General features: G+C 45.7%; 1 pseudogene; it reads left to right on the forward strand.

Moving 5' to 3' along the window:
• LOC102476625 (THO complex subunit 2-like) overlaps window positions 1-9761 on the forward strand; it is a 56216-nt pseudogene that overhangs the window by 15335 nt on the left and 31120 nt on the right.

Here is a 9761-nt window from a genome sequence, read left to right on the forward strand (position 1 = left end):
GAAAGAGAAAAATGTCTTCAGTTTTAAGTCCCCTGCCAGTGACATCCCTTTTCCAACAGGTAAATACAGACCTCCTGGTCCTATCCAATAGTTTGGAATCTTGACACAAAAGAACATAGGCTTTGATATAATGGGACATTTAATGGGACACATCAGTATCAGTGGGAAAAAGCAAGATAAAACAATATGAAGTTTTATGTGTCACCCTGAGTGGGCACAGGGAACCCAGACTAAACATTATTTCTGGCTGTGTCTTCAAAAGTGTTTCAGAATGTGAACAGCGTTTGAAACTGTGGGCTCAGTAAAGTAGGATAGCCCTCCCCGGGGTGTCATCCAACCCCTGGAGTCTCTGAATAGAACAAGAGGCAGAAGGAGGAATTCACTCTTTTCTTTCTTTCCTCGGCTGCTTGAATTGGGACATCTCATCTCATCTCCAGTCCTTGGACTAGAGTCTACACTCTCTGCTCCGCTGGTTCTCAGGCATTCAAAAGCAGACTAGATTGCACCACTGGCTTTCCTGAGTCCTTGACTTGTAGCTTGTGGGACTCCTCAGTCTCTGTAATCGTGTAAGCCAACTCCATGTAACAAATGCTTTTTTGATATATCATCCATTCATTTATTGTTCTTTCTGCCTGTCTAGACATAAAGACAGTCCACCGGAGCTCCTGTTGGTTCTGTTTCTCTAGCAAACACTGCTAATTCATACCTGAAGACTATACACCACCAATGTGTGTGTGTGTGTGTGTGTGTGTGTGTATGTGTGTGTGTTTCCGCGCGCGCGAGGGGGCTTAATGTTACCATTTCTGGATTAGAAGACTGCTTCTTTTTCTGTTATCCTCTGTTTTTTGTTTGTTTGCTTTCTACTATAAAAGTTTATTCATAGACTATGTTCGTAAACCACTTAAGTTACATTTTTTTCTTTTGAAAATTTATTTATTTTTTTTAGCTATCGGGTACATGCACTTACAGAAAAGTGCACTGGAAAATGACTTGCAAGCTAATTGAGATAAATAATCTGGAAAACTGTCTTGACCTTGGCACAGCATAGTGTGTGGTAGAAATAAATAAAGATAAACACACACTCACGCATACACACACACAACACTAACACTTTTTAATGCCTAGGACCTACCATTAGTCTGGACTTCAGTTATAAGAGATAAAAATGATAAGATGTGTGAATATTAAGCCCGAGAACCGTGACATCGTGCAAGCGCACTGTCCTGCTGTGTGAGCCCCGCAGAGTATCACTGAGAGTTTTTATTAAAATTCAGGAAAGTGTTTTAGACACTGACCTCCGTTTTAGACTAAAGGAGGGATAAAGTAAAGTCACTACCCAGAAGCCGTGTCACCTCCTACGTGTTAGACTCATATTCCAGGTGACATTGTGAGGGTATTTGTAAGTTCAATGTTTCATTTGAAATTCTGGACACCTTGATTAAACCAGGAACAATTTCAAAAGAAGATACAGATAAATAGATACTGACACATTGAAATGCAGCCATGAGGTTGTCTGTAAAACAATGTGGACTTTTTTTTACATAACTAATGATCGAAATGATTTTAAAATGAAGTTTTCTATCTTTACAGCTCTGTCCATGTAGGAGAGCAGGGGCCCAGTCAGGGGGCCCTGAAGTTCACCACCAATTGTCCGTGGTTGGCAAGTCAGTCCTGGAGGTGTGGTGGGCAGGGTTCCTGCAGGACCCCACTCCGCTCCCCAGTTGAATGTGACCAAGTGGCAGAGCTGGAACCAGTTCATCAAATGGCTTCCAGTCTTGCATTCAGTTAGCAGATGGCGCTCCACCCAATTAAAACCTATGAAAATATGACTAAGGATCTGACTAGGCATTACTCAAAGAAGACGTTTACGTGGTAGCAGGCATGTGGAAAGATGCTCAACCGCTCCAATCATTAGGAAAAGGCGAATGAAAGCCACAGTAACAAATCTCCTCATCTATTCAATGTTATCAGAAAGATGACAGCAAACAAGTACCTGCCTGGATGTGGAAAGGAGGGAACTGCTGCACTCCTTCTGGAAGGGTAACTGGATACCGCACTTGTGGAAACCTACGTGGAGTCTCCCCAAATATGCACTGTGCTGCAGACACTGTACTACCAGGTCATAGAGGTCCTCAGACCGTTCTGCCACACTATTCACACAAATAATTAGAAGACTCAGGGCCAGCAGATGGTGTAGCAGTTACGTCACCGGATTCCCACACGGCCGACCATCGTTTGAGTCCCCCCCACCTGGTGGCTGAAACTCACGCCAGGCATATGTATTTCCCAGGAGGAAAAGGGGGGAGAAGGGATTGTGGCACAACCATCCATCAGGTGGTGATTTCTCACTTTCCTTCACACGATCTCTATCTCTCTCTCCAGCAAGGCAAAAACTTCTACAAAATAATAATAATAATAATAATAATAGTAATAATAATAATATAATTATTAGAGAGTTTTTTAGAAAAAAACGTCTATTTATTGGAGTGAATTTTAAAACATCCTTAGTCAGAAGACAGTTCTTGTATCTATTAAAGATAGCATTTAAATGTTTCCTGACAGATTAGTTAAAAATCACACTGGAGAAGATAAAATATTTCTTTGGAAATTAAGTCATCACTTCTGTAATGCATTGTGGTTCACTTTTTGCGTGGTTAATGTAGCACTTCTTATATTTACTATTTTGAAAATTGTTTAATTATGGGAGTATAATAAATGTGTATCATAATTACCCATAGCAAAAGGCTCTAACTTTAGAACCACACACTTTTTGCAGTGTATTATCTAATGAATTAGAAGTGTTCAAAATGCCCACATCGGTAAGATTTTCATATTAAAATTCAGGCTGCCTGGGAACCAGCAGTTAGCGTAATGGCTATGTCGTTGGACTCCCACGTAGTCGACCGCGGTTCGTGTCCCGGGCCCGGTGGCTTAAAACTCACGCCGGGCGCGTGTGCGTGCGTGCCCAAGATCCTGAGAGGAGAATGGAGGAGAAGGGATTGCGGCGTGACCATGCCCCCTGGGGGGTGATTTCTCGCTTTCTGTCTCTATGTCTCTCTCTGTCTGTCTGGCGAGCGCACGCGCTCTACAGTGAAAATCTCTCCAAAAAAAAAAAAAAAAATTTAGGCTGCCTCCTAGGAGCCAGACTACACTCTGGTTCCACACATACTCCCCTTGCCCATCCTTGATGGAAAAGGTAAAAAAACAGAGATGTTTTTAAAGATTTTTGCCATAGGGCACATACAGAAGTTGGAGAGAGACAGAGATTAAGGTTGCAATTTTTCCCTGTTAGTCACTCCTTGTTCCTTCATTTTCACAGGCTCAGTTATGAACTTTGTTTTATTATCTGTCTTGTCCCCGGATTCTTATAAGCAGAAATACAAAAGACCAAAAGCACTTTATCCTGAGAGGAAACGGGTAATCACTTTTGCGTTTGTTGCGACAGCCCACTCCAGTGTAGGTAAAGCAGGGTGAGAGCACGTGACAGCCCACTCCAGTGTAGGTAAAGCAGGGTGAGAGTGCTGTGTGGTCCCTCCTATCCCAACACTTACTTAAGGAGTTCTGCTGAGGCTCTCAAACACCTTCTACGAAGTAGGTTCTAATAAAACTTGTCTCCCCTCCTATTTCTCATTTTAGTCAGGCATTACTAGACTAGGTAAGAGCTCCTGAATTATATGAACTAGTGGATGCTTATCAGTTAATGAGTTACTGTTTTCCAGTAATACATTCCGAGGGAGGGCTTCTGAAGGCCTAACACGTTAGAGCAAATAGCGCTCTGTGAACACGATAATCTTGCTGTGGGTCAGCAGGGCCCAAGGATATTGCGGTGTTAATTGGCCCCATCACATCACACTGCGTAAGACACTAGCCACTCCGAATGACAGGGTGCCACTGCAGAAGGAAATGCATTACCTTCCCAGGAATTCACCAGAGAGACTTAGATTGCTTTCATAGCCAGTAGTATTTTAGTGTTTGACGCCTACAGTTTGCATGCCTTCCTCAACTGCAGAATCTGTATTTCTCTAGTGTTTACTTTGCAATGGCCACCGGCACACTGAGATTTGCAGATAAAATGGCAAATCTGCAGTTGAAATGTCACCTGCTCCTGCTTCTTCATCCTGGAGGACTAAACTTGCAAACTCAGGGACCAGCAGATGGCGTAATGGTTCCATCTCTGGACTCCTATGGGGTTGACCACAGTCCCAGTCCTGGACCTGGTGGGTGAGAATGTGTGTGTGCATGCGTGAGAGGAATGGAGGAGAAGGGATTGCGGCGTGGCCATCTGCCACCCTCCCCAAGAGTGATTTCTTGCTTTCTGTCTCTCTGTCTCTCTCTACCTTTCTTGTGAGTGGACACACCCTACAGCAAAAATCTCTCTTAAAAAAAAAAAAACTCATGGGACCAGCAGTTAGTGTAATGGCTATGTCGCTGAACTCCCATGTAGTCGACCGAGGTTCGAGTCGTGGACCCAGTGGCCTAAACTCACACTGGGCACGTGTGCGTGTATGCCCAAGATCCCGAGAGGAGAATGGAGGAGAAGGGATTGCAGCGTGGCCATCCCCCCTGGGGAGTGATTTCTCACTTGTCTCTGTCTTTCTGGTGAGCACATGTACCATATAGCAAAAACCTCTCCAAAAATTTTTTTTAAAAATGGAGCTGCGTAATCTCTGTATGAAGAATGGCAGGGGGACGGAGAGGGGTTGTACAGCCCCTGGGGGGAGAAAAAACCTCTCCAAAAATTTTTTTTAAAAATGGAGCTGCGTAATCTCTGTATGAAGAATGGCAGGTGAACGGAGAGGGTTTGTACAGCCCATGGGAGCAGACACAGCTGCTGACCGGGATTTGGATTTGGGAAGGGCTACCAGCCGTGCTGACGGTCCTCCTGACGACTGCCGGAGCTGGGGATCGTACTTTTCAGTGGCACTAATTTCAACAACCTAGTTATTTTCTCTGGTGGTGCTTCACACCCCAGGTTTAAGAGCTTAATTATATTAACAGAGCACAACGTAATTCAAAGTTCATTGTACTTATCAAGAAAACGGCGACTTTGGCCCTGAGTCACTTCCCTGCTTGCACACCTGCCTCACTTTCTGCGGCTTGCTGCATGAAAGGAACGTTAGCTCAGGATTCAGGGCACACCCCCCTCGCATTTCCCCCGCCCGGTTCACTCTCGGCCATGAGTATTCTGTTCTGCTCACCGTCCCCAAACCGGATGGACCTCCTCACAGTGACATGGGGAGAACCGGCTGGTTCTTTGCCTTTATGGTTTTACTCATGTTTTCTCTTCCTCTAACTTCAACATCCTGTATGATACGTGACCCAGTAACTCCTCTCTCAAGATAAAAAGAAATCCCCGCTTCTCTGAAAGTCTTTCAGAAGATTATGTCACTCAAAGCCTGTATGTTGTCACCTAACATAAGCATAAAACTGCCACTAGTCATAAGTCACGCCACTGGGACATCTTACAACTTATCTTACAAGTAATTGAACAGAGACTTAACGTGATCCCATTGTTTTATGCTGTAGATTTTCTAGACTATTGCAAATGCATACAGCGGGAGCTACACCTTAACCGTGTTGTGAATGGCGGTAAGAGCTGAAGATGAGCTTCAGCACTAGTTTGGGTGTGTAGTGGCCGTGCAATGCTCTGCAGTCGGAAGTCAGGTGGTCACCCTGTAGGCTGACACACACATGTGTACCTGTGATCCTGGCTGGCTGGGAAGAGCTGATGGGGTTACAGGTGTGAGATCCTGTTGAGGGTCTCTCTATCTCTCTATTTCTCTCTTTCTCTCTCATGAAAGAATTCTAGAAAAATCAATGAAAAGAAAAGAGTTAAACGTGTGATAACAGGAACTAGTTTATGCTCCTGTCACACACAGCTAACAAGCCAGCTAAAACACATGACATGATGCTTTGCAGACTGACTAGCAGACTTTGTGAGACGGTGATCCCCGAGGGAAGGGAGGCAAGAGGTGAGCTCCTCAGCTGCCCCTGCTGCCCTACTGGAGAGAGTTCCAGGCTTCGTCTCAGAGAGGCAGACTCGGTGCCTAGTGTTCTTCTCGAGTTTAGATCACAGAAGGGCAAATCATGGGGTCAAGGCAGCTAGAACTTGCAGGGTGGAATACCACAAAAAGAGCTCACAGAATAGAGAGGAAAAGTCTGGACATGTGCAAGGGGTTCCACTGTGTCTTCAACGTAGTGACAGTCGATGTATTTGTGCAAATCAGCTATGCAAAGCAGAGGAAAGAACCACAACCAAGATTTAGCAGAGCCATCAATGGGCTTCTAAGGGGCTGGCGATAGTTTCTGTTCTCCTTCAGCCAGACTGTAAAAAATGTCCTCATATTTGGGAAGGTACACTCAGCAGGGCATTGCTTCAGCAATGGGGCACAATTGCATCCAAGTAAAAGTCTTTAATTTTAAGAGAGATTTTTGCTGTAGAGTGTGTACACTCCCCAGAGAAACAGAGAGAGACAGAGAGTGGGAAGGAAAAAAAAGAAATCACCCCCTAGGGTGGTTGGCCATGCCACAATCCCTTCTCTTCCAATCACTCAGGATTTGGGGCGTACATGCACTTTCGCCCAGCATGAGTTTCGAGTCTCCAGGTCTAGGACTTGAACCACGGTCAGCCATGTGGGAATCCAGTAGCATAACCACTCTGCCACCGGCTGACCCCTTCTAGGGAAAAGTATAACATGCCTTGAAAGCAAACCTTGGAAAGATAAAACTCCTTTCAAGTAACTTAACTTCATTCCAGGCAAAAGATTAAAAATATTTTAAGCTATAAATAATTTAATTTAAAAAAAAACATAAACTCATACTTTAATTCCATGATCTTTGTTTTAAGAGAGATTTTTGCTATAGGGCACATGCACTCACCAGAAAGAGATAAACAGACAGAAAGTGAGAATCACCCCCCTCCCCGGGGGGTGGGGGGGTATGGTGACACTGCAATCCCTTCTCCTTCATTCTCCTCTTGGGAACTTGTGTCCCTTCTCCTTCATTCTTCTCTTGGGAACTTACTGCCCATGACTTCCTAGACTAGACCAAAAAAAGACACTGCAGTTTCCTCCTTGACGTAACAATTACACCATCTGCTGGTCCCCACAATCCAATTTTCAATAGTTTAAAAACTATAGAGTAAATATTTCCGTGCCCCTCCCCAGACTCACGTGGTGAAACCTGATAGCCAGCATGATGACCTTTGGGAGGAGAATAGGACTAGTGCATATATAAAAGGGACACAGGGACCAGCAACTGGCATAGTGGCTATATCGTTGGAGTCCCATGTAGTTGACTGCGGTTCGAGTCCCAGACCTGGCGGCTTAAACTCACACCGGGTACATGTGCATGCATGCCCAAGTAAGTACTTAAAGTAAGTACTTAAAACGACTAGAATGTGGCAGAAGTTACTGCCCATGACTTCCTAGACTAGACCGAAAAAAGACACTGCAGTTTCCTCCTCGCTCCCACTGCTGCTGCACATTCTCTGAGCAATACAGCAATACAGACATTAAAATAGCTGATGGCAAGGTACCTGGGGCAAAGAATTGAGGCCTCCCCCCACCAGCCAGCGCGCACAGGGAGAGGAGTGAGCTGGCCTGGAAGCGGCTCGCTCAGCCCGGCTGGCTCTGTGACAGCTGTATCTCATCTACTATCCGGCTGCAGCCCGGAACCAGGTCTGCCCAGCTCAGCTGCGTTCAGAGTCCTGCCTGCCAGGCAATATGTTTTGCTCTGACCCTTTTTATTCCTATGAATACCCTTGAGGGTTTTCCTGGGATCCAACTGACTCAAAACAGTTTGTCCTTTAGAATCCACTTTTGGGGCCAGCAGTTGGCATAATGGCTATGTCGCTGAACTCCCATGTAGTCGACCGCGGTTCGAGTCCTGGACCCAGTGGCTTAAACTCACGCCGGGCGCGTGTGCGTGTGTGCCCAAGATCCCGAGAGGAGAATGGAGGAGAAGGGATTGCGGCATGGCCATCCCCCCGGGGGGTAATTTCTCGCTTTCTCTCTCTCTGTCTCTCTCTGTCTCTCTCTGTCTTTCTGGTGGGAGCACACACCCTATAGGCAAAAACCTCTCCCCCCCCCAAAAAAAAGAGAAAAAGAAAGAAACTGCTTTTTATTTTTTAAATATTTTTCTTTTAAAATTTGCTAGGTAGAAGCAGCACAGGGTCCCACTCTTTTCTGCTACGGGACCAAGGACCTTCCCAGTGTTCTGCTCAATGCCTGGTGAGCTTTTCCAGCGTGGCTGATATAAACAGGCACACTTGCCAGACCTATGAGAGCCCCAAAACCATTCCCTCTACTCCTTTCAGGTAGGTTGTTCTCATGCCAACCTTGGGAGGTTTATTTCCATCCAGACAGGCCCTGTTCAGTGTTGTGTTAAATGTTGCCAGGGGTCAACCCTGAGGTCTCCGGAATTACCTTTCTGTGTACTCTCTTCACGCTGACGCTCTGCCCCACTAACTCTGGTCCCCTTGACTGTCCCCCCTGAGCTTTGCCTGTTCACTCAGGAGTCCTCTGAGGTCTTCCTGAGCCCCGCTCCCTGCACTCTGCAAACTGGCTGGAGGCAGAATCGTAGTCAATTGTCGGATTGTGGAGACTTCATAAAAACATAAGTAAGCCTGCTCAAGAGCCTTCCCCAAGGAGATCAGTAAACCAAGGGCTCAAATCGGGATAAGCCAAGATGAGCTTTAAAGCACGAGAGCCCCGTCCCCACCCCGCCTCGCCCCACCTCACCTCTGGCAATGGCCTGTGGTTGATGTGATAAATCCCCCATACTCTTGAGAAACCACCCTCCCACCCCTCAGTCACGACTTGCAGAGTGTTCTCTATCCTCCTCCCTCAATCAAAACTCTTAAAGGGGAGACCCTCCCTGCCACAAGGCTCAGACCTGCTCAGGTCTTATCCTGGGTGCTCTATATAATAAATTTAATATAGTAAGTTTATCTTCTGATTGTTTTCTTCTCTCTTTTAAATTCTTTTATCATCTATGCACCAGGCCTACTGCCCCCTGCCCAACTCCAAGGATCAATTCAATTATTTTTCATCTCTGGGAGGACTCTGCTGTCTCAAACATTGCTTAAACATAGTTTGCAGTTTTTCCATTGTTTTAGGCAGCCACTTCTATTTTACCTTGACTAAAAGTAAAAATCCTCTCTTTATGGGACCAGTGGATAGTGTAGTGGTTACGTCACGGGACTCCCACATGGCCGATCTTGAGTCCTCAACCTGATCACTTGAAACTCACACCAGGAGGGTGTGCATGTGTGTCCAAAATCCCAAGAGCGATATGGAGGAGAAGGGATTGTGGCGTGACCATCCCCCCTGGGGGGTGATTTCTCGCTTTCTGTCTCTATGTCTCTGTCTGTCTGACGAGTGCACGCGCCCTATAGCAAAAAAATCTCTCTATAAAAACAACAAAAATTCTTCTTGTAATGTCTCTTAATGCAACTGAATATATAGGGTAAAAGGCAAAGCAAAACAAACCTCTTCACACAGAAATCTCCAGGCCTAGATTGCGTCACTAGAAAATTCTATCAAACAATGAAGAGAGGGAACCAGGAGTTAGCATAATGGCTATGTTGCTGGACTCCCACATCGTTGACTGCGGTTCGCATCCCGGACCCAGTGGCTTAAAACTCACGCCGGGTGCGTGTGCGTGCGTGCCCAAGATCCCGAGAGGAGAATGGAGAAGAAAGGATTGTGGCATGACCATCCCCCCGGGGGGGTGATTTCTCGCTTTCTGTCTCTATGTCT

Source organism: Tupaia chinensis, unplaced genomic scaffold (genome assembly GCF_000334495.1).
Source record: "Tupaia chinensis unplaced genomic scaffold, TupChi_1.0 Scaffold000364_1, whole genome shotgun sequence".
NCBI classification, from domain to species: Eukaryota; Metazoa; Chordata; class Mammalia; order Scandentia; family Tupaiidae; genus Tupaia; species Tupaia belangeri.